Here is a 23,069-nt window from a genome sequence, read left to right on the forward strand (position 1 = left end):
ACAAAACTCATAACCAATAATAAGAACACTTCCCTGCAATTCCTTGAGAAGACGACTCGAGGTTAAATACTTCGGTTTTCAATTTCAAAGGGGTTTGTTACTTGTGACAACCAAAAAAGTTTGTAAGAAAGGATGATTGCTTGGTTTAGAAACTATACTTGCAACGGGAATTTATTCTGAATTCTAAACCGTCAATCATCCGTTCTTCAAAATGGCGCCGTTGCCGAGGAACTGCAAACGTGTGCCTTATTATTGGTTATTGTAAATATTTTTCTCTTATTTGTTTATTTGTTTTTGTTTTTCCCTTTTTATTTTTATTAGCTACTATGAATTCTCACCCCTCTCGCTTTGAGTTTAGTTCTAATATTGTTGAAGGGAACGGAAGTTATAATAGGAATATGCATCAAGGTCTGAGCAATCAAAGATGGATGGAGCCAAGAGAATCTGATCAACCCTTTAGGCAACAACACCCTCCAAGATATCATGGGTAAGGACCACTCTATAATGCATACCAAGCTGATAGATATGGTGGACCCCTTTGTAATCACCAACAAGCCCCACCCTGTGCCTATAGACCATCCTCTCAACGTAGCTTTGAACCACCACACTCACAAGTTCCTTTTCACCACTCACCACCGAATAGTCCTTATTTACCCCAATTCCAATCCAATTACTCCCTAACACCACCACTTCCCCATGTACCATGTCCATATCCATCACCTCAAGAATCACAGGCTCGCCTCAAGGAAACAGTAGATCAACTTCATACAACCCTTCATTAGCTGGAGCAAGCAATACATCAATTATCTTCCAGACGTTTAGACACTCAAGGAACTCCAATAGCTTTATGTGGAGAATCTAAGGATAAACGTAGCATGAAGGAGACACTAGAAACCCCAGTAGGCAGTAATGAGCATAACTTTGTTCTGGAACAATTGGAGGAAGCTCAAATTATCCAAGAAGAAGAAGTACTGATTGAAGATTTAGGAGATGCTGAACCTCCATGGGAATCAAGAACCGTAAAGGATTTCGCTGAGAAGTCCGAAATTGATGCCAAGGAGGACAGTGCATAACCTCCACAACATATGCCTTGTGAAAAATTGGACGGAACAGACCAAGAAGTTGATTCCATGGGCAGTAATGATCTTGAATCAAGCTCTCCTAGTTACGAACTCACATTCGCAACTGAATTCCTTGAACCTGAAGAACCTTATCCAAGTGAATACGAAGATGACGTCGAGGTAGATTTCTCTCAACCTCCAACGTATGACTTAAGTGATGAGGAAGACATAGAAGACTCTGATCAGGACGCAGTTACAGTTGAAGAGTTTTGCAAAGAAGTGGAGGAATCCACAGAAGAATCCGAGGGAGTAGAACTTACAGAACCACTGGAAACACCTATCCCAAGGCCATTACCACCTAATACAAGCTTCAAGTGGGTACAATCCTTAACCTTTATCTTTACTTTTTCACTTGAATATGGTTTGCTTGAAACAGATGGCCAGCTTAGAGCTCTCTGCGGCTTTAAGAGTAAGAGGGAAATGGCTCGTACTCAGAGCTGGTGCGTAAGGTTCAATAAGGTCCCACGCTTCAATTCGAAGTGCAAGGATTGGTACCAAGTTCAATTGAATGGATCTCGGAAGACGTTTGGTCATCTTGGTGAGAATACAATTTCTAAACCACCCGGATTGAAGAATATAGATCAAGACAAAGGCGAATTCAACAGCAAAGTTTGGGATCCTGGAATCTATTCTGACATTCGTCACCCCGGGAGCCCGAGAACCTGTTGAAGCTGCTCAAAAGCTTTACATACCTAGTTTGGGACCCCGGAGGCTGTTGGCATTCCAAACATTGGTGGAGATTTCTGGATGAATTTAAGCATAAGCCACCATAACAGGAAGCTCGTCCAATGTCCAACTTAAGGACTTTAACTAAAAGTGCTAGGTGGGAGACAACCCACCATGGTATGGTCGTTTCTTTTTAAATTTTAATTTCGTACTGTTTGATTTTATGTTATATTATTGAACCTGGATGTTATTCATAGTATTTGCATTAGCATTGCATACTGCATAATTGCATACTGCATAATTGCATACCTGCACATATAAAAAAAAAGATAAGGAAGGCGTGCGACGCGACCGCACTGCTAACGCGTTCGCGTCAGTTGCGAAAACCACCTCCCACGCATCCGCATCAATCACGCGAACGCGTGATCTGGAAATCGAAGTAAAAATCCAACGCCCAGAAATCTGGGTTGGAATCGTGCGGCTGGTATGCATTTAGCACAACATGGCTCACGCGTTCGCGTCCATCACGCGAACGCGTCATTTGCAAAATACCCATCCCACGCGAAGGCGTGAGCGACGCGTCCGCGTCGCATGGATTGCACAACACCCTAAATGGAGACAGAGAGTTGCGCTGAAATGACGCTGGAATTGTGCGTTTAGCACAATTTCCAGCGATGTGGTCGCATGCCTCACGCGACCGTGTCATTTATCCTTTTACCCATTCCATGCGATCGCGTCACTCACGTGATCGCGTCAACCCCATTCCACTTAGCCACGCGATCGCGTGCCCCACGCGATCGCGTGCCCCACACGATCGCGTGCTCCACGCGTTCGCGTGGATTCAAATTCACTAACCCCAGTGACGCGAAACCCTATTCCCCCTGTGTCCCCATTCTCCTTCCCCAACCCCCTCTGCTCTCTCTCCCTCCTTCCTCTGCACCCATCACCACCGCCAACCACCCCTGACCGCCGCCCCAGCGCCAACCACCCAGACCCACCGCGACGCCCACCCCCCTCCTTCTCCCTCCTTCTTCCTTCTCCCCTCCTTTTTCTTCTCCCCTCCCTTCTCTCCCTTCCACCACCGCGGCCAGCCACCGCCATCGCGCCATCATCGCCGCGACTCCCACCACCATCACCCTCACCCCCTCCCTTCCTTCCTCCTTAACCCCCTCTCCACCATTACCCCAACCCAAAACCCCTACCACCGAACAGCCACCCACCGCCGCATTGCCGCCAACACCACCCCACTCCCACCACCTCTCTTAGTTCCATACTTGTGCCTCTAACCATCAGGTTCCGCCGAACGCCACTTTTCTTTCATTCGTAGTTAGTTGCATATTTTTCAGTTTATGTTTCAAATTAGGCTAGTTAGAGATGCATGTTTGTACTGGATTCTAGGTGGTTAGGTAGCTAGGATGTGGTTAGTGGATTTAGACCTGATAATTGCGCTGTTCGTGCTTCTTGTTTTATCAATTTCGCAATTCTGATGTTGCTATGATGTTAATACTGTTCATATGCTGTTCTTTACTGTTTCATGCTGCTTTTTACACTGCTTTTTCATGTTCATATTTCGTATATGTAATTGCAGCTTTATTTTAATTTATATGAACTATTCTGCTTGCTATTTATTACCCGGGAACATCCAATTTTAGCCGGAATGCTGCCCAATTTTCTGTAAATTGTTTTGATTTTCATTCATGTTTTAGTTTTGACAATTTGAATTTGGCATTACTTAGCTTTTCCTAAACCACTTCATGAATGCACAGGCCAGCATTCTTATTCCTTTCGATTTCCTGGTTAATAAATTGCACTTTTGATGATTCGATTTTAATTTTTTTTGCTATTTTTATATCTTTCTGAATCATCATCACTAACCTGATATTTTTTAATATGAGTTGACTAGTCTTTCAATTTATGTATTTCTTGTTACTCAGGAAACATTTCTCAACGCCACTTACTTTGACTTTTTTCTCCTAACTCACTGCTTTCCACTTTTTCACTTTTCACCACTTTTGACTTTCTAACTTCTCCCTTTGCTTTTTAACTAACTCCTTCAACTTTTTACTTCATGGCATGATTATTATTTTTCCTAATTAACAGGTATTCTACTTATAACATATTTTTTATTGTAATTTCTCATCTCAGTTTTTTAACTCCGAAACAATCCAAAATGCACAATTATTCAACTCATTTCATAATTCTACTGCTCCTTTGCCACTATGTGCTTATCCTGTTATTTGCCTACTTGTTTTTCTGTTTTTATTATATCCTAGATTTCTATTTTTCAGGATGTCTGACCCTCAGCGTAAGGGAAAAGGCAAAGCCATAACTGGAAAATGGAAAAGAGGTGAATCCTCTATGTCTATCCTGGATATTATGCATGATGACTCCTGGCAGGAAAAGCACTTTACCCCGCAGGAGAAGGCTGACCAGCTCCTCCCTACCAATGATCCAATTAAATTTGCAAACTGATACTATGAGCTGAAGTATCCAGTGTTTGCCACCTCCAGAAACTTGTACCTGGAGCGGACTCTGAAAATTCCAGAAGAACTACAGCAGTACACTTCCGATCAGATCAAACAGAGAGGCTGGTTCTTCTTGGAGAGAAACTTGGCAGAGGTCAATGCTTCTTGGGTAAGAGAGTTTTACTGCAAGTATTTCAAGACTTCCCTGGATGCAGTGCACCTTAGAGGGAAACAGATACTGGTCACTGAAGAGGCCATTGAGGATATTCTGCGCCTTCAGCCTAAGTCAGATCAGCCTGACGATTACCAAAAGGCTGAAGAGGACATGCGCTTTATGAGATTTGACTGGGATGCTGTCAAGCAGAGGATAGCCCTTGATCCGACTGTCCCATGGGTCATGGGTAAGAACTGACGAGAGGAACTTTTGCGTGGTCTAGAAATTTGCGGATAAATCCTCGTTGCAATTATAGTTTCTAAACCATCAAAAGTCCTTTTATACAAACGTTTTGGTTGTCACAAGTAACAAACCCCTTTGAAATTGATAACCGAGTATTCAAACCTCAGGTCGTCTTCTCAAGGAATTGCAGGGAGGTATGTTCTTATTATTGGTTATGAGTTTGTAAATTAGGGGTTTTAGAAATTAGGGAGCAGTATGTTGAATGGCAAGTAAAACAAAATAATAATAATAAAATCTCTTGGCAAGGTATGAAGAACTGGAAGTCCTATCCTGGTTATCAATTGTGATGGAATTTGGATTTTAATCTCACTTTGTTAACCTCTAACTATGAAGGTAGATCAAGTGGATTAATTAGCTTAATCCTCAGGTCCTAGTCAATTCCTGTGGAAAGACTAGAGTTATTGGAGCAACTCCCATTTTCAATCACTGCTTTATTGATAGCTCAAGCGTTACCAATTACTTAACCAAAGCCAAAAGAAAGAAAATATCTAAATTAAAAAGCATCAATATAAATAAAGCAAAGCAATCTTAAATCTGAAATACCTCAAATTGCATTCACAAAAGAACTTAAATCTGACATAGACATTCATAAATTAAATTGAGAAAATAAATAAAAAGAACATTGAACTTGGGAATTGAGAGTCACTCCTAAAACTAAGAGAAGTCTTAAATCCTAATTCTAAGAGAGAGGAGAGAACCTCTCTCTCTAAAAACTACATCTACTCCTAAAATTGTGAATGTGAAAGCCTGATTATGAATGGATGCATTCACCCACTTTATAGCCTTTAATCTGTGTTTCTGGGCCGCAAACTGGGTCGGAAACAGCCCAGAATTCGCTGGTTGCGAATTCAAACACGCTGATTTTCGTCACTGCAATGCGTCCGCATGGAGCACGCAGTCGCGTCATCTAGCGTCAGGGCAACTATGGCATATTATATATCAAATCGAAGCTCCGGACGTTAGCTTTCCAACGCAACTGAAACTGCATCGTTTGGACCTCTGTAGCTAAAGTTATAGCTGTTTGAGTGCGAAGAGGTCAGGCTGGACAACTTAGCAATTTCTCCAGCTTCTTGTATTCCTTCCACTTTTGCATGCTTCCTTTCCATCCTCTGAGCCATTCCTGCCCTGTAATCTCTGAAATCACTTAACACACATATCAAGGCATCTAATGGTGATAAGAGAGGATTAATATTAGAAATTATAAGTCCAAAGAAGCATATTTTCAATCAAAGCACATAATTAGGAAGGCAAATGTAAAACCATGCAAATAGTATGAATAAGTGGGTAAAGAGTTGATAAAAACTACTCAAATGAGCACAAGATAAACTATAAAATAGAGGTTTATCAACCTCCCCACACTTAAACAATAGCATGTCCTCATGCTAAACTCAAGAGAAACTATAAAGATGAAGAGGAATGGTAGGATGTATGAAATGCAACCTATCTATATGAATGCAACTACATGCAAAAAATGTTTCTACCTACTTGATTAAATGTAAATAAGTTCTCCAAGACAAAAATAATTCAAATTCCACTAATTCAAATCATATAAAATAAAGACAAGTAAACTTGTAAGAAGATAGCTCATGAAAGCAGGGAACATAGAATCAAGCATTGGACCCTTACTAGTAGTGTATATCACTCTAATCTCTCAAGTGTCTAGGGTTAATCACTCTATTCTTCTCTAATCATGCTTTCTAAACATTGTTCTTCATCTAACCAATCAACAAATATTTAATGTACCAATGCAAACATCATGAGGTCTTTTCAAGGTTGTAATGGGGCTAAGGTAAGGGTGATGGTATATATATGGCTAAGTGAGCTATAAATTGAATCTTTGACTAACCAAGCTCTTACCTAACACACATACACTCTATATAACTCTAGAATCATGCCTAGCTACCCATAATTCCCACTTTTGTATAATTCCCATACTCATGTACCAAATTTTTGATATTTCTTTACTTTTGTCACATGTGCATTGATATTTTTATTAACTTAGCATTGGGGTAATTTTGTCCCCTTTATTTATTTATTTATATTATATATTTTTTTTCTTTTTCTCTTTTTCTTTTTTTTTTCTCTTTTTTTCTTTTTTTTTGTAGAGAAATAAACATAACTTATCAATGCACATGGATTTTCTATTATTTTTCTATTTTGGTTTTTCATGAGTAGGTTCCCAAATTTCCAATATTCAAATAAATTAGAAACATGATACATTCCCTTATTAACCCATGTTCCCACAGTTTCCCCACACTTAATTGTTACACAATCCCTATCTTAAGCTAACCAAAGATTCAATTGGGATATTTAATTATTTTTCTGCTTTAAAGCTAGTGATGTGGTAAAATACAGAACAAATGGGATTAAAAAGGCTCAAAGTGGCTGACAAGGGTGATTTAAAGGGTAGGCTTATTTGGGATAAGTGAGCTAAAATCAAACAATGGCTTCAATCATATGCAAGCATGTAAATACACTAAATAATGGACATATAGATTGGAACAAAATATAGATTACAATCATAGAGAAGGAAACATACAGGAAAAAATTTATGGTTAAATAATGTAACCATGTAAATAAGCTCAAAATCTCACAGGTTGTGTGTTCTTTGGCTCAAAAACCATGTTCCAAATACAACTTCAAACAAGTTTTAACATAAAAATTTTTCAATTTAAATTAGTGAAAATTTTCAAAGATAGGGTCTTAAAAGAGTTTTATTACTTTAACCAAGTAGTAACTAAATGCATAAAATTAAACAAATATGCAAATGCAATAACTAATTTTACAAAGAAAATTTAAACATTGGTATTGAAACAGAAACGTACTAACCCATGGAGATCGGTATCGACCTCCCCACACTTAAAGATTGCACCGTCCTCGGTGCATGCTAAGATGTGCAAGTGGACGGGTGGCTTCAACTGATGCTTTTTCTCTATAGATTGTGCAGATTGACTTGCCTGTCTCCCCATGTAAACGTCTTCCGGTTCTCTTCCGGGTGGCCATCCTGAAAGAAAAAGGGAAGAAGAGTAACCCAGAAATAAAGATAGGAAAATAAATACAGTATGGGTGGGTTAATGCCAAATAATAAGGATCTCAATTACATGGTAGCTACAACATGCAAGTGAGAAAATAATAGAAGCCATGGCATGCCAATGGTGCAAAATTTGCAATAATGGGGAAGAGAGTGGGGAAGGAGAGATAATATAAATTCATGTCAATGCAAAAGTAATACAGATATAAACGATTGCCATTGATTTAAATAATATTACTCAATCAGAATTAAACAAGTCATTAAGCACCAAGAAAATACCAGAAAAGATGTAACAGTTGAATAAGAACATTTGAACACCAATGGTAAAATAATAAATTTAGAAAAATAAAAATATGCAATGAATGAAAGTATGCCAATACATAAAATAAAATAAAAGATAAGAAGAATGAGAAGGGAGAGAAATGACGTAAGAAAGAAAGAAGAAAGAAGAAAAGATAGAAGAAATTAGGATTAGAGAAGAAAAGATAAGAAAATTGGCACTAATCTGGATAGGTTGTGTGACGCTGGCGACGCGGTCGCATGGTGCGCAAATAAGGTTAGGCGACACGGACGCGTGGGCACGCGATCGCGTGACTCGATTTGTGCTGGTGGCGCGAGTGCAGCCTCGCGGTCGCACAACTCTCTGTTCAAAACTTAGTATTGCCAAAATCCAGGGTGACGCGGTCGTGTGGGGCATGCGATCGCGTGAATGGCCATCTTTTAAAAACGACGCCGACGTGTGGGGCACGCGTTCGCGTGGTGAGGCTTGGGCTTCCAGCACGAGTCCAGCCCAACTCCAGCTCAACTTTCGGCCATGTACCTGGTTGACGTTGATTTTCAGGTCACGCGGCCGCGTGGGTGACGCGGTCACGTGGGAGGCATGTTTCTCATGTGACGCAGACGCGTTAGCAACGCGGTCGCATGGATCAATTTGTGCCATTAGCGCGCCTCCAGCCACGCTTTCACGTGACTCTCTGTTCAACCTTATTTTCTTCCAAATGCACATACGACGCGGACGCGTCGGCGACGCTGTCGCGTCGCGTGCGAAAATCCCTTTTTTTTTATAATCCGAAAAATAAAGAATGCAGTGTTTAATATGAATGTGATGCAAAACTCCAGGTTCAATATAGTAAAATAAAATAAAACTGGAAAACAAATAAAACTAAATAAAAATGAAAAAGAAACAATCTTACCATGGTGGGTTGTCTCCCACCTAGCACTTTTAGTTACAGTCCTTAAGTTGGACATTTGGTGAGCTTCCTGTTATGGTGGCTTGTGCTTGAACTCATCCAGGAATCTCCACCAATGTTTCTGATTCCAATGGCCTCCGGGATCCCAAACTAAGCGCAGAGAGCCTTCAAGTAAGTTAAAGCAAGTGACAAGGCTCCAAGAGTGCTGATTTCTAGATTGAATTCCGGGGTCCCAGACCTTGCCTTTGCACCCATCTTTTTGTTGATCATCATTTTTCCACTTGGGTAGTGAACAGTCGAAATTCTCACTGAGACATCCAAACAGCTTCCTAGACCCATTCAGTTGAGATTTATACCAACCTTTGTGTTTAAACTTAAAGCTTCCAACCATAATGAACCTTGCAGGACAATTCTTACCACTGGCCATCTTCCTCTTACTCTTAATGTTACAAAGAGCTCTAAGTTGACCATCCGTCTCCAGTAGCCCATATTCAAGTGGAATTAGAAAGCTAAGGGATATGAAATTTACCCACTTGAATGTTGTGAAGGATGATGGCAACTTAGGGGGAGGTATTTTTAATGAAATTGCAAGCTCCATTCCCTTGTGCTCTTCTCTGATAATTACCACCTCTTTGCAAGCTTCTTCAATTTCAACCTCTTTCTCTTGGTAGCTTTCTTCCAATTCAATCTTCTCTTCATTGCTTTCCAAGGGCATGGGAGGTTGTGCTTCTTCTTCTTGAATCTCCATCTCTTGATCAACCTTTTCCAAGTCTTCAACTGTGATATGCCTTGGAGGTTGTACACCCTCCTTAGCATCAATTTCAAACGTCTTGGAAGGGGGTTCTATGACTGGACTTTCCCATGGAGGTTCTACATCTCCTAAGTCTTCAACCAATTATTCTTCTTTGATAATTACAGCTTCCTCCACTTGTTCCAGTAAAAAGTCATGCTCCGTACTGTTCACTGGAGTTTCTAGTATCTCCTTCATGCTACGTTCTTCATTAGATTGTCCACATGAAGCCATGGGGGTTCCTTGAGTGTCCGAACGTTAGGAAGCTAATTGATTTATCGCTTGCTCCAATTGACGAATGGTTGCCTGAAATCGATCCACTGTTTCTTTGAAATGATCCTTTGTCTCTTGATGCACTCGGCTTTCATAAATAGGATCATAGTGCTCTTGGATTGATGGATATGGAGATGGTGAATATCGAAGTGGTGGTTCTTGTGAGTAATTGGGTTGGAATTGGGGTGGTTCTATATATGGTTCATATGGCTCATAAGGTGGTTGGTATGGTGGTTGAGGGTTAGGGTCATATGGAGGTGAATGGCGGAAAGGGGCTTGTGAGTTTGGTGGTCCAAAGTTATGTTGAGGAGAGGGTTCACAGGCATATGGTGGTGGTTGTTGATAGTCCATTGGAGGCGGTTGTTGCCATGAGGGTTGAGTAAATCCTTGTGGCTCCTCCAATCTTTGATTCTTCCAACCTTGATGCCTGTTCTCATTATAGTTTCCATTCCTAATAACAACATTGGAATCAAACTTGAAGCGAGAGGGGTGAGAACTCATAATAGTAAATAAAAATTAAAAACAAAAATAAAAATAATTTAAAGTAAAAGGTTATTGAAATTTAAATTTTTGAATTTGAAAATTAAATTTTGAATTTTAAAATTTGAAATTTGAATTTTGAAATTTGAAATTTGAATTTTGAATTTTGAATTTTGAAAATTGAAATTTGAATTTTGAAATTTGAAATTTGAAAAATTTTTAAATTTGAAATTTTTTTTTTAATTTTGAATTTTGAAAATATCAACAATATAAGATAAGAATTTGAAAAAGATTTAAATTTTGAAAAGGTTTGATTTTTAAAATTTTAAATTTGACTTTTGAAATAAGATAAGATAAGATTTTGAAAAAGATAAGATTTTTGAAAAATATTTGAATTTTGAAATTTAAATTGTGAAATTTTAAATTTTGAAATTTGAAATTTGAATTTTAAAATTTTGTTTTTTAATTTGAATTTTGAAAATTGAAATTTGAAATTTGAAATTTGAGTTTTAAATTTTGAATTTTTGAATTTAATAAGGAAAGAGAAAAAAACAATAAAATGACACCAAACTTAAAAATTTTTAGATCAAAACGAAGAAAACAACTAAGAACAACTTGAAGGTCAAGATGAACACGAAGAACAACTTGAAGATCAAGATGAACACCAAAAATTTTTTGAAAAAAATTTTTAATAATTAAATAAAAACCAATAACCTCTTAATTTATGAAAAAAAAAACAAAAATAAAAACAAAAAAATAAAAAAAATAAACAAGCAAAAAGTAAAAATATTTACAATAACCAATAATAAGGCACACGTTTGCAATTCCCCGGCAACGGCGCCATTTTGACGAGAGGAACTTTTGCGTAGTCTAGAAATTTGCAGATAAATCCTCGTTGCAAGTATAGTTTCTAAACCTTCAAAAGTCCTTTCATACAAACATTTTGGTTGTCACAAGTAACAAACCCCTTTGAAATTGATAACCGAGTATTCAAACCTCGGGTCGTCTTCTCAAGGAATTGCAGGGATGTATGTTCTTATTATTGGTTATGAGTTTGTAAATTAGGGGTTTTAGAAATTAGGGAGCAGTATGTTGAATGGCAAGTAAAATAAAATAATAATAATAAAATCTCTTGGCAAGGTATGAAGAACTGGAAGTCCTATCCTGGTTATCAATTGTGATGAAATTTGGATTTTAATCTCACTTTGTTAACCTCTAACTATGAAGGTAGATCAAGTGGATTAATTAGCTTAATCCTCAGGTCCTAGTCAATTCCTGTGGAAAGACTAGAGTTATTGGAGCAACTCCCAATTTCAATCACTGCTTTATTGACAGCTCAAGCGTTACCAATTACTTAACCAAAGCCAAAAGGAAGAAAATATCTAAATTAAAAAGCATCAATATAAATAAAGCAAAGCAATCTTAAATCTGAAATACCTCAAATTGCATTCACAAAAGAACTTAAATCTAACATAAACATTCATAAATTAAATTGATAAAATAAATAAAAAAACATTGAACCTGGGAATTGAGAGTCACTCCTAAAACTAAGAGAAGTCTTAAATCCTAATCCTAAGAGAGAGGGGAGAACCTCTCTCTCTAAAAACTACATCTACTCCTAAAATTGTGAATGTGAAAGCCTGATTATGAATGGATGCATTCCCCCACTTTATAGCCTTTAATCTGTGTTTTCTGGGCCGCAAACTGGGTCGGAAACAGCCCAGAATTCGCTGGTTGCGAATTCAAACACGCTGATTTTCGTCACTACAACGCGTTCGCATGGAGCACGCGGTCGCGTTGCCTAGAGTCAGAGCAACTATGGCATATTATATATCAAATCGAAGTCCCGGATGTTAGCTTTCCAATGCAACTGAAACCGCATCGTTTGGACCTCTGTAGCTAAAGTTATAGCCGTTTGAGTGCGAAGAGGTCAGGCTGGACAGCTTAGCAATTTCTCCAACTTCTTGTATTCCTTCCACTTTTGCATGCTTCCTTTCCATCCTCTGAGCCATTCCTGCCCTGTAATCTCTGAAATCACTTAACACACATATCAAGGCATCTAATGGTGATAAGAGAGGATTAATATTAGAAATTATAAGTCCAAAGAAGCATGTTTTCAATCAAAGCACATAATTAGGAAGGCAAATATAAAACCATGCAAATAGTATGAATAAGTGGGTAAAGAGTTGATAAAAACCACTCAAATGAGCACAAGATAAACCATGAAATAGAGGTTTATCAAGAACACAACAATGCCTAAGGGAATCAAGCTGATGTATCTTAATGATGAGGCTCGGCTCTGGCACCAGATCCTGAGCAACTTTGTTATGCCGAGCACTCATGAGACGGTGCTGCCTGCCACTATGATCACCCTTCTCTGGTGTGTGCTGGAGGGTAAGGACTTGTACCTCCCACGATTCATCCGGCACTTTATGGCCAGGGTCCATGTCAGAGGCACTCTCCCCTTCCCATATCTGATTACCCAGCTTGGCCGTCGAGCTGACGTGTCTTAGGAGCTGGCTGATGCGAAGCCGACTGCTGTAGACTGCAAGAAGATCATTCCTCACAGCAGAAAGTTTCTGGCTTTAGGCTACAGACCTCCATTCCTTACTTCTTCTGATGAGACAACCACGCCTTCAGCTGCCCCCTCTTCTTCCACTGCTGCACCAGCCCCACCCACTGCACCTCCACCTGCCTCAGAGCCCATTTACCACCTTATGCACCGCTTATTCCAGCAGCTGGACCAGATGGAGTGCCGCAACAAGCGGCGATATGAGAGATCTAAGCGTCAGAGCCATCTGAGGAGGAGGCAGACAAGCATGAGGAAGAGACCCATCCACAGAGAGAGGCCGAGCAGGCAGGATCAGAGCAGGCTGCGCCACAGCAGGAGGAGCCACACCAGATACAGGCTGCAGATCCATAGATTCCTATCCAGTTAGAGCCTCCACTGCAGCAGACAGATCCTCCTACCCTCATCTAGTCCGCAGACCTTCAGGCCACCATAGAGACTCCAGCAGCCCATCCTTCCTGTGATGACACTCCTTCACACCCAGCTTGAGTGAGCATCGAGGATGATGCTTTATTTTAAGTATGGGGAGGTAGCCATCCCTGGCATATCTTTTTGGTGAACTACTACAGACTCTTTTTATCTTATTTTGTTTATTTTTCTGTATTTTTATCTTTGTTTTTATTTTTCAGTACTTGCACACTGTTCTTTTGCTATATTTTTACTTTATTTCTGCATTTTGCACTCTAGTCTATATTTTAGCCATTTAGTTTAGTTTGCAATTCTAACTTATTAGTTATAGAATATGTGGATTAATTAGTATAGTTTACCCTTTTAGCATATGATAGTTTGGTTTAAATTGAAAATAAAAAAGGAAGTAAACTAGAGACTTTAACATAATCAAAATAATCCACACACCTTGTATATATAGCATTACATGTTAGTTAGTTAACAACATTTCTTCAAGAAGGAACACTAAAACTTTAAAGCCACCCAAAAAAAAAAATTTTACATTTGAGAATAATGGGAACTCTTAATTTCTACTTGCATGACATGTATAACTGATATATGATTTTTGAGCTGGAGAACACACAACCTGTGAGTTTTGAGCTTAATGGTATGGTTACATTCAAACCATAAATTTCATTCCTGTGTGTTTTGCCCTTCTTTTTCATTCTGGTGTTCTTTACTTTGTTTTAATCTATATGTCCAATTATAGAGTATAGATACATACTAAGAGATGATTGAGGCCATCATTTGAATTTTTCCTCACTTATCCCAAATTAGCCTACCTTTTACATCACCCTTGTTAGCCCCCTTGAGCTTTTTAATCCCCTCTTGTTCTATAAACCACATTACTAGCCTTAAGCAGAAAAAAAAAAACAAAATAAAAATCCCAAGTTGAATCCTTGGTTAGCTTAAGATAGAAATTGTGTATTGTTTAAGTGTGGGGAAGTTTATGGGAACATGGATGATAGAAACAAAGGTAGAAAGTTAAAAAGAATAAAAGATGTTTTAAAATAAAAATTTGGGAAGCATGCTCATGTGAAATCAAAACAATTGAATTACCATGTGCAATAAAAAAAATTCATTTTCGGTATTTAATTAAGGGGATACAAAAATTCCCCAATTGCGAAATAAAAAGAATCAATGCACATGGGACAAAGTTAAATTTAATGCATGAGTTTGCACTACAAAGTGGAAAAATTTGGGCAAATAGGTTAAGAAACTTTGAATTACAAAATATGTATGTTAGGTGAGATCTTAGACTAATCAAGGATTCACTTATTAGCTCACTTAGCCTTATACATATACCTTTACCTTTACCTTGGCCCCATTACAACCTTAAAAAAGACCTCATGATTTTTGTATGCCTATATTCTATAATTGTTGATTGGTTAGATGAAGAACAAAGTTATAGAAAGTAAGGATAAAAAGAAGAATAGAGTGATTAACCCAATAAACACTGAGTGACTAGAGAGTAAACACAAAATCCAGTGAGGGTTTAATAGCTCATTGATGAGATGCAGAAGCTGGTGAATTAAAAATTATTAAAATGGTTACGTTGCAAGTATAGTTCTTAACTCACCGAAAATCTGCCTATCAATTTAGAAATATGTCATAGAGAGTTAAATTAAAAATTACTGGGAGTTTTAAGTCCCAAGTCGTCTCCTAACGAGTTGCAGAAAAGTGTGCTATCTTATTAATCAGATGTTCCAAGAAGTTGAGTTAAGTAAATTGGAATGTAAATTGAGGAAATTTAAATAATATGAATAAAAGCCTTGACTGGGAGTTGATTAGTTGGAATCTCTATTATTGATGGAGTGATTTTAAGATTGAATTATAATTAATGGTTGCTCTGTTTGGTTATCCTTTACTAGGTAAGGGAAAGTCAAACAAGTTGGAATGCTAGATCTGTTCACAAGTTGCAACCCACTTAATTCAAAGGGATTGGCATTGGTGACAAGATAACAATCCAACAATTAACCCAATTACAAATTTTCTTTCAATCCTTCCAACTCAAGAGTTCCTTTTTAATCTACTCCCCATCAAGTAAAGAAACTACTCACTCATCGTAAATAATAAATCCATAACACATGAAAGGGAATTAAAAGAAGACATGATTATTGGAATTGAAATGGAATTAAAGAGAAATAATCCTTGCATTAAATAATCATAAAAGTATCTGAATGACAAAATTGAACAAAACAAAGAACATGGAAGAATAAAACCAAGTTGAGAAAACGAACTAGAATGACGAAGTCTTGATGAGGAAATAACTCTTCTCAATGTTCCAATGCTAAGACCAATTGAAAATTAAAATTCTAAAAACCTTGAGAGAAAAAAAACTTAAGGGAGTCAAACTAGATCTAAAACTATTTTTTGTATCGAATGAGTGTTCTCCTTTTGTTTCTGCATATTCTCCGGCTCTAGTCTGCTGTTCCGGGCCAAAAATTGGGCGAATTAAGGTCCAAAATCACCCCCAACAAATTCTGCAGATTATGCAGATCGCACATGTCACGCGATCGCGTCATCCATGCGGACGCGTCATTCGCGTTTTTCCTTGCCACGCGTTCGCGTCGTCCACGCTACCGCATCGCCTGAGCTTTTTCCAATCCGCGCAGCCGCGTGAGCCATGCTGCCGCGTCACTGCGATTTGCTCTCCTTCGCGCGGTCGCGTGAGCCATGCGACCGCGTCACTTCTCGCTGGTTATCTCGTCAAATTCTTGTGTCCCTTCCATTTTTGCTAGCTTCCTTTCCAATCTCCAACTCATTTATGCCCTGTAAAGTCTGAAACACTCAACACACAGATCATGGCATTGAATGGAATAAAGGAGAATTAAAAATAAATAATTAAAATCTCTAGGAAGCAGTTTTCAAACATGTAATAAATTCAGGAAGGAAATCTAAATGCATGCTAATTTAATGAATAAGTGGGTAAGGATCATGATAAAACCACACAATTAAACACAATATAAATCATAAAATAGTAGTTTATCAACCTCCCCACACTTAAACATTAGCATGTCCTCATGCTTAATTGAAGGAGATAAGGAAATGAGCATGAACATGTAGAAACTCATGAAATGCAATGCAAGCCTATATGTATATAAATAAATACAACTATATGATTCTTGTCCACTTGATTAAAAGTAAATAAGCTCTTCAAAACAATTACAAATCAAATTCCACTAATTTTATCATTACACAATAAAACAGATAAAAGTGCAAGAAGATAGCTCATGAAAACAGGGAACATGAAAATTCAAGCATTGAACCCTCACTGATAATGTATGTACGCTCTAATCTCTAGTGTATAGGGTGGTCACTCTTTCCTTCTCTAATCATGCTTTCTAACTTTTGTTCTTCTCCTAACCAATCAACAATAGTTAATATACCAATGCAAACATCATGAGGTCTTTTCAAGGTTGTAATGGGACTAAGGTATAGGTAGGGGTGTATATTTGGTCAAGTGAGCTAATAAATTAAATCTTTAATTTACCCAAGCTCCAACCTAACTTGTATTTACTTAATGTAATCTTTAAAGTTTATATCTAGCTACACAAAGTTTCCTTTTTCAATCCCTACTCATGTATCAACTTCGTATTTTGATTCTATCATATGTGCACTGATCTTTGAATTCTGAATTTAACATTGGGATAATTTTGTCCCCTTATTTATTGATTTTTCATTTTTTTACATTAAAATAAATAAAGCTTATCAATGCACATAGATTTTTCATTCTTATATTTTCACATGAGTAGGTATCCAAATTCCCCTTAAATTTTTATGACACATTCTCTTAACAACTTTTGTTCCCACAATTTTTCATACTTAACTAGCACACACAATTCTATCTTTAAGCTAACCAAAGATTCAATTTGGGATATACAATTGTTTTTCGGCTTAAGGTTAGTAATGTGGTAAAATATCGAACAAATGGGAATTAAAGGCTCAAAGTGGTTAACAAAGGTAATTTAAAAGGGTAGGCTTAATTTGGATAAGTGAGTTTAAACAAATAATGGCCTCAATCATGTGCAAGCATGTAAATATAATAAATATTGGACATATAAGATAAAACAAAATATAGATCACAATCATAGAGAAGTAAACACACAGAAATGAAATAATTATGGTTAAATAATTAACCATACATAAAGGCTCAAATCTTTCACAGGCTGTGTGTTCTTTAGCTCAAATATTATGTTCCAAATACAACTCAAGCAAATTTATCATAAAAATTTTTGAAAAATTAGTGAAATTTTTGTTCCAAAGATAGAGTCTTAAAAGAAACTTATTGTCTTTTCAATCAAGTAGAACATGCATGCAACTATCCTAACCTATGCAATTTATTCTATTCTATAAAGGAAAGAAAATCTAACTAAAATATCCTAATTATTGGTGCTAGAGAAGAGAAATTACCTCCGGAAGTCAGGTACTGACCGACCTCCCCACACTTAAGGCTTTGCACCGTCCTCGGTGCCATCTGTCAGGAACAGGGGTGGGCTGGTAGCAGTGTCTCCATCATCGGGACCGTCATGGCTCCCTGTGCTAGTAAAGGAAGTGGAGTCCGGGGTGTCTGAGTCCTTGAAGTGTCCCTTGAGTAGCTCCTTGAGGTGTTTGAATCGGCGCTCGTTACGGCGCTCTCTCATCTTTGCTTTCTGTTCTTGCCGATCCAACCGTTCAATTATCTACTGGAGCAATTTCTCAATTGTAGATGCTTGTGGTGTTGAAGAAGGATTTTCTTCAACTGGAGCAGTAGGAAGACTTGTAGTGGCTGCTGAGAGTCTGAGGTATTTCCCGTTAGGGACATACTGATCATCCCTTGGAAGCACGGCTTTGGTGTCCCCAGCTCTGTAGGAGACTTCGGCTGCTGAGACAAGATCTGAGACCAAGGCGGGAAAAGGTAAGTTGCCCGCAATTTGTACGTGTTCCATAGCATTCTGGATATGTCTTGTGAGATTCAGAGGTTGGTCTGTAAGGATGCACCATAGTAGAACAGCCATGTCCACAGTGAAAGAGGACTCATGAGTGCTCGAAAAGACGTAATGGAACATGATCTGTGCCCATACGTGAGCCTCTAAGGTAAGTGCTGAAGCCAAGATTCCCTTAGGGCGGGTACGGTGGTATCCGTAGATCCAATGGCTGCCAGGTAATGCGATGACTCCGAGAACGGAGTCCCAGTCGAAGTGGTATCTCTGGCGCTGAAGGGTGGCTTCTTGAAAAGCGTCCATTCCTGCTGGAATAGGGGGAAGACTCAGAGCTTGCTGAATGGCCTCTTCTGTGATGGGGACTTGCTTCTGCCGGACATAAACAGACTGCAGGGTCAGAATGTAGAAGTTGGAGTAGAATTCAACTACCCAAGAAAGATTGACCTGCCTTGGCTGTCTCCGTAGGAAACCCCATTGTCTTCGTTCCATTTGCAGCTCAACAAAGGTGGTAATATTGGACGGGAGGATAAGGAGGCATTCATTGTTATAGTTCCTTTCTGCTAGGATAGGGAACATCTGCTCATAGTAGCGATTGGAAAATCGCGCAGTGTCCTTTGCTGGAAAGGCTTTCTCCTTTTCGTCAACCTTTATTATCCTCTTAACTCTTTTTGTTGAGGGCTTGACTGCGGTGGAAGAAGGCTCTGCCACTAATGCTCTTTTAGTTCCTCTTCTTGCTAGTGGTTTGGAAGTTGCTTTCTCCTTTCCTTTCTTGGTGGCCATCCTGAAAGAAGGGAAGAGACAGAAAAATAAATTTAAAGAGATATACAGCAAGGAAGGAAACGGAAAAGAGGGTGAATGATGCACAGTAAAATGTAGATGACATTAACACATGCTCTCGAGTACATATGAAAAGCCATCAATGGGAAATAGCTAGTGCATACAAAGACAAGTGAATGCAACGCATTTATTGGCATGCCGGCAAAGGGCATGAGTAGCATAGACCAAGCATCAATTGTAACAAGCCAAAATGTTTGTATTGACAATTAAATTCAATGAAAATAATAGGGAAGAGAATTTGTGAAAAGCAGCATGAATAGTAGAGTAAGAATGTAGAAAGTGCAAAAGCTATAGGGCTTCACAAACATGACATGCATGGAAAAAAATAAAGTATGAAGGTGAACATGCAAGCAATCTCTTAAAAAATAATTGTCAACAATTGCAAAAATCGCAAGCATATAATGAGGAATAAGGACTTGAGTAAATTTCTACAATGTAAAAAAAGAAAAAAAAAAAAAAAAAAAAAAAAAAAAAAAAAAAAAAATAAAAAAAAAAAAAAAGAAAAAAAAAAAAATTTAATGTAGAAATAAATAAAAGAAAAAAAAAAAAAAAAAAAGAATTAGATTGGAAAGTAAGATCTGCAATTTAGGTGAGCTTCGGCGATGCGACCGCCGTGGGCACGCGTTCGCGTGGGTGCGCTTCAGTGTAGTGACGCGATCGCGTCGGTCACGCGGTCGCGTGACCCATGTTATGCGTCTAGCGCGAGTGCGGCCTCGCACCAGCACAACTCTCTGTTCAAATAATTTAATCGCCAAATTGGGGTGACGCGATCGCGTGGGTCACGCGATCGCATGAGGGTGCGTCAGAAAATAGATGACGCGGCCGCGTTGGTGACGCGGTCGCGTGACAAGGATTGTGCTTCCAGCACCAATTCAGCACACTCTCGCACAATATAGCATTGTGCACCCTTTACGTCGAAAACTCAGGCCATGCGACCGCGTGGAGCACGCGTCGTGGAGCCATGATACGACAGGGACGCGATCGCGTGGGTCATTTGTGCCATTGGCACGCCTCCAGCCACGCTCCAGCCGGACTCTTGTTCATTTATTTTTTTCTCCACCCTCTGCAACGCGAACGCTCGCTGATGCGATCGGTCGCGTGGCAAATTTTTTTTTTTTTTTTTTTTTTTTTTTTTTTATTTTTTTAAAAAGTTTATAAGACATATAATGAAAAGCATGAAGTACTAATAAGAGAAGAGCTTGAAGAGAAACTAAAGTGAAGAAAAGACGATCATACCGCGTAGTTGTCTCCACAAGCACTTTGCTTACGTCGTATGTTGGACCTCACAGCTCAATCTGCTGCTATATGGGATCTCCAAGCGGAGATTCAAGCTCCTTATTTTTCTGCACCTTCTCACCATAGTACAGCTTCAGGCATCCATTACTAATCAAGCTGAAGATGCTTAGATAAACTAGATCTCAAATAGATGCTTGCAGATTTGATCTCAGTGCTTCGGGATAGAATCTCCGTATCAGTCAATCTTCATTGCTCTATCTATTCATGTTGCACTCCTTAACTACCAGAAGCTTGTGCTATTCAATGGGAGAAAGCTTTCATAACAAGCGGAAGGATCATCCATGGTGTCTTGTATGTGGATCCACAGTGCATCTTGTAGCCTGGTCTCAGTCTTTCTATGAGGCTATATCTTTTGCAGATACGCTAATTCTCTGTTTGCACTGGCTTGCCATAGTTTGGGGTGATAGCTGTTGCAACTTATGAATTATCCATGCTTCTTCATAATCCTGTTAGTCTCTGTTACAGCATCGGTCTTGCACCTAGACAGAGGTGTTGAAAAGTCGATTATACGATATTGTCTAATACGAGCATCATCAGTGTGGTAGGAATTGCTTCACCCATTTGGAAACATAATCCACAGCTAACAATATATAAAAATATCCACTAGAATTGGAAATGGACCATGAAGTCAATGCCCCAAACATAAAAAATTTCACAGAAAAGCATATATTGTTGAGGCATCTCATCCCTCCTGGATATATTACCAAATTTCTGGCATGGGAGACAAGATTTACAAAACTCAGCAGCGTCTCTAAAAAGAGTAGGCCACCAGAATCCACAGTCTAAGATCTTCCTGGCTGTTCTTTGATGGCCAAAATGTCCTCCACTCTCAGATGAGTGACAGGCCTCTAAAATGGACTGGAATTCTGATTGAGGCACACAATGTCTAATGATCTGGTCAGCGCCACATCTCCATAAATATGGGTCATCCCATATATAATATTTAGACTCGCTTTTCAGCTTGTCTTTTGGTGCACGAATTGCGAATCACACTTTTCACAACGCGTACCACTAACCAGCAAGTGCACTGGGTCGTCCAAGTAATACCTTACGTGAGTAAGGGTCGAATCCCACGGAGATTGTTGGTTTGAAGCAATCTATGGTTATCTTGTAAATCTTAGTCAGGAAGTCAATTATGTTTATCAATTGAATTGTGAGTAACCAGTAGAGCATAAATTAAAAGTTACTTGTTGTGCAGTAATGGAGAATATGTTGGAGTTTTGGAGATGCTTTGTCTTCTGAATCTCTGCTTTCCTCTGTCTTCTTGTTCACGCACGCACGTCCCCCTATGGCAAGCTGTGTGTTGGTGGATCACCGTTGTCAATGGCTACCTTCCATCCTTCCAGTGAAAACTATGCTCACGTGCTCTGTCACAGCACGGCTAATCACCGGTTGGTTCTCGATCCGCTTGGAATAGGATTTACTATCCTTTTGCATCTGTCACTAACGCCCAGCCTTCAGGAGTTTGAAGCTCGTCACAGTCATTCAATCCTTGAATCCTACTCGGAATACCACAGACAAGGTTTAGACTTTCCGGATTCTCATGAATGCTGCCATCAGTTCTAGCTTATACCACGGAGATTCTGATTAAAGAATCTAAGAGATACTCATTCAATCGGATATAGAACGGAGGTGGTTGTCAGGCACACATTCATGGTTTGAGGAAGGTGATGAATGTCACATATCATCACCTTCATCACAGTTAATCGCGAATGAACATCTTAGATAGAAACAAGCGTGTTTGAATGGAAAACAGAAATACTTGCATTAATTCATCGAGACACAACAGAGCTCCTCACCCCCAACAATGGGGTTTAGAGACTCATGCCGTCAGAGAATACAAAGTTTAGATCTGAAATGTCATGAGATACAAAATAAGTCTCTAAAAGTTGTTTAAATACTAAACCAGTAGCCTAGGGTTACAAAATATGAGTGGACTATGATGGATGATGCAGAGATCCACTTCTGGGCCACTGGCCCACTTGGTGTGTGCTGGGGCTGAGACTTTAAGCAATTCACATGCAGAGGCCATTTGTGGAGTTGAACGCCAGTTTTTGTGCCAGTTTGGGCGTTCAACTCCAGTTTTTGATCCTTTTCTAGCGCTGGACGCCAGAATTGGGCAGAGGACTGGCGTTGAACGCCATTTTACGTCGTCTATCCTTGTGCAAAGTATGGACTATTATATATTGCTGGAAAGCCCTGGATGTCTACTTTCCAATGCAATTGGAAGCATGCCATTTCGAGTTCTGTAGCTCCAGAAAATCCAATTTGAGTTCAGGGAGGCAGAATCCAACAGCATCAGCAGTCCTTTTTCAGCCTGAATCAGATTTTTGCTCAGCTCCTTCAATTTCAGCCAGAAAAATACCTGAAATTACAGAAAAACACACAACTCATAGTAAAGTCCAGAAATATGAATTTTTCCTAAAAACTACTGGAAATAAACTAAAAACTAACTAGAACATACTCAAAACTATATGAAATTATCCCCAAAAAGCGTATAAAATATCCGCTCATCACAACACCAA

This window comes from Arachis hypogaea, chromosome 17, assembly GCF_003086295.3.
Source record: "Arachis hypogaea cultivar Tifrunner chromosome 17, arahy.Tifrunner.gnm2.J5K5, whole genome shotgun sequence".
NCBI classification, from domain to species: Eukaryota; Viridiplantae; Streptophyta; class Magnoliopsida; order Fabales; family Fabaceae; genus Arachis; species Arachis hypogaea.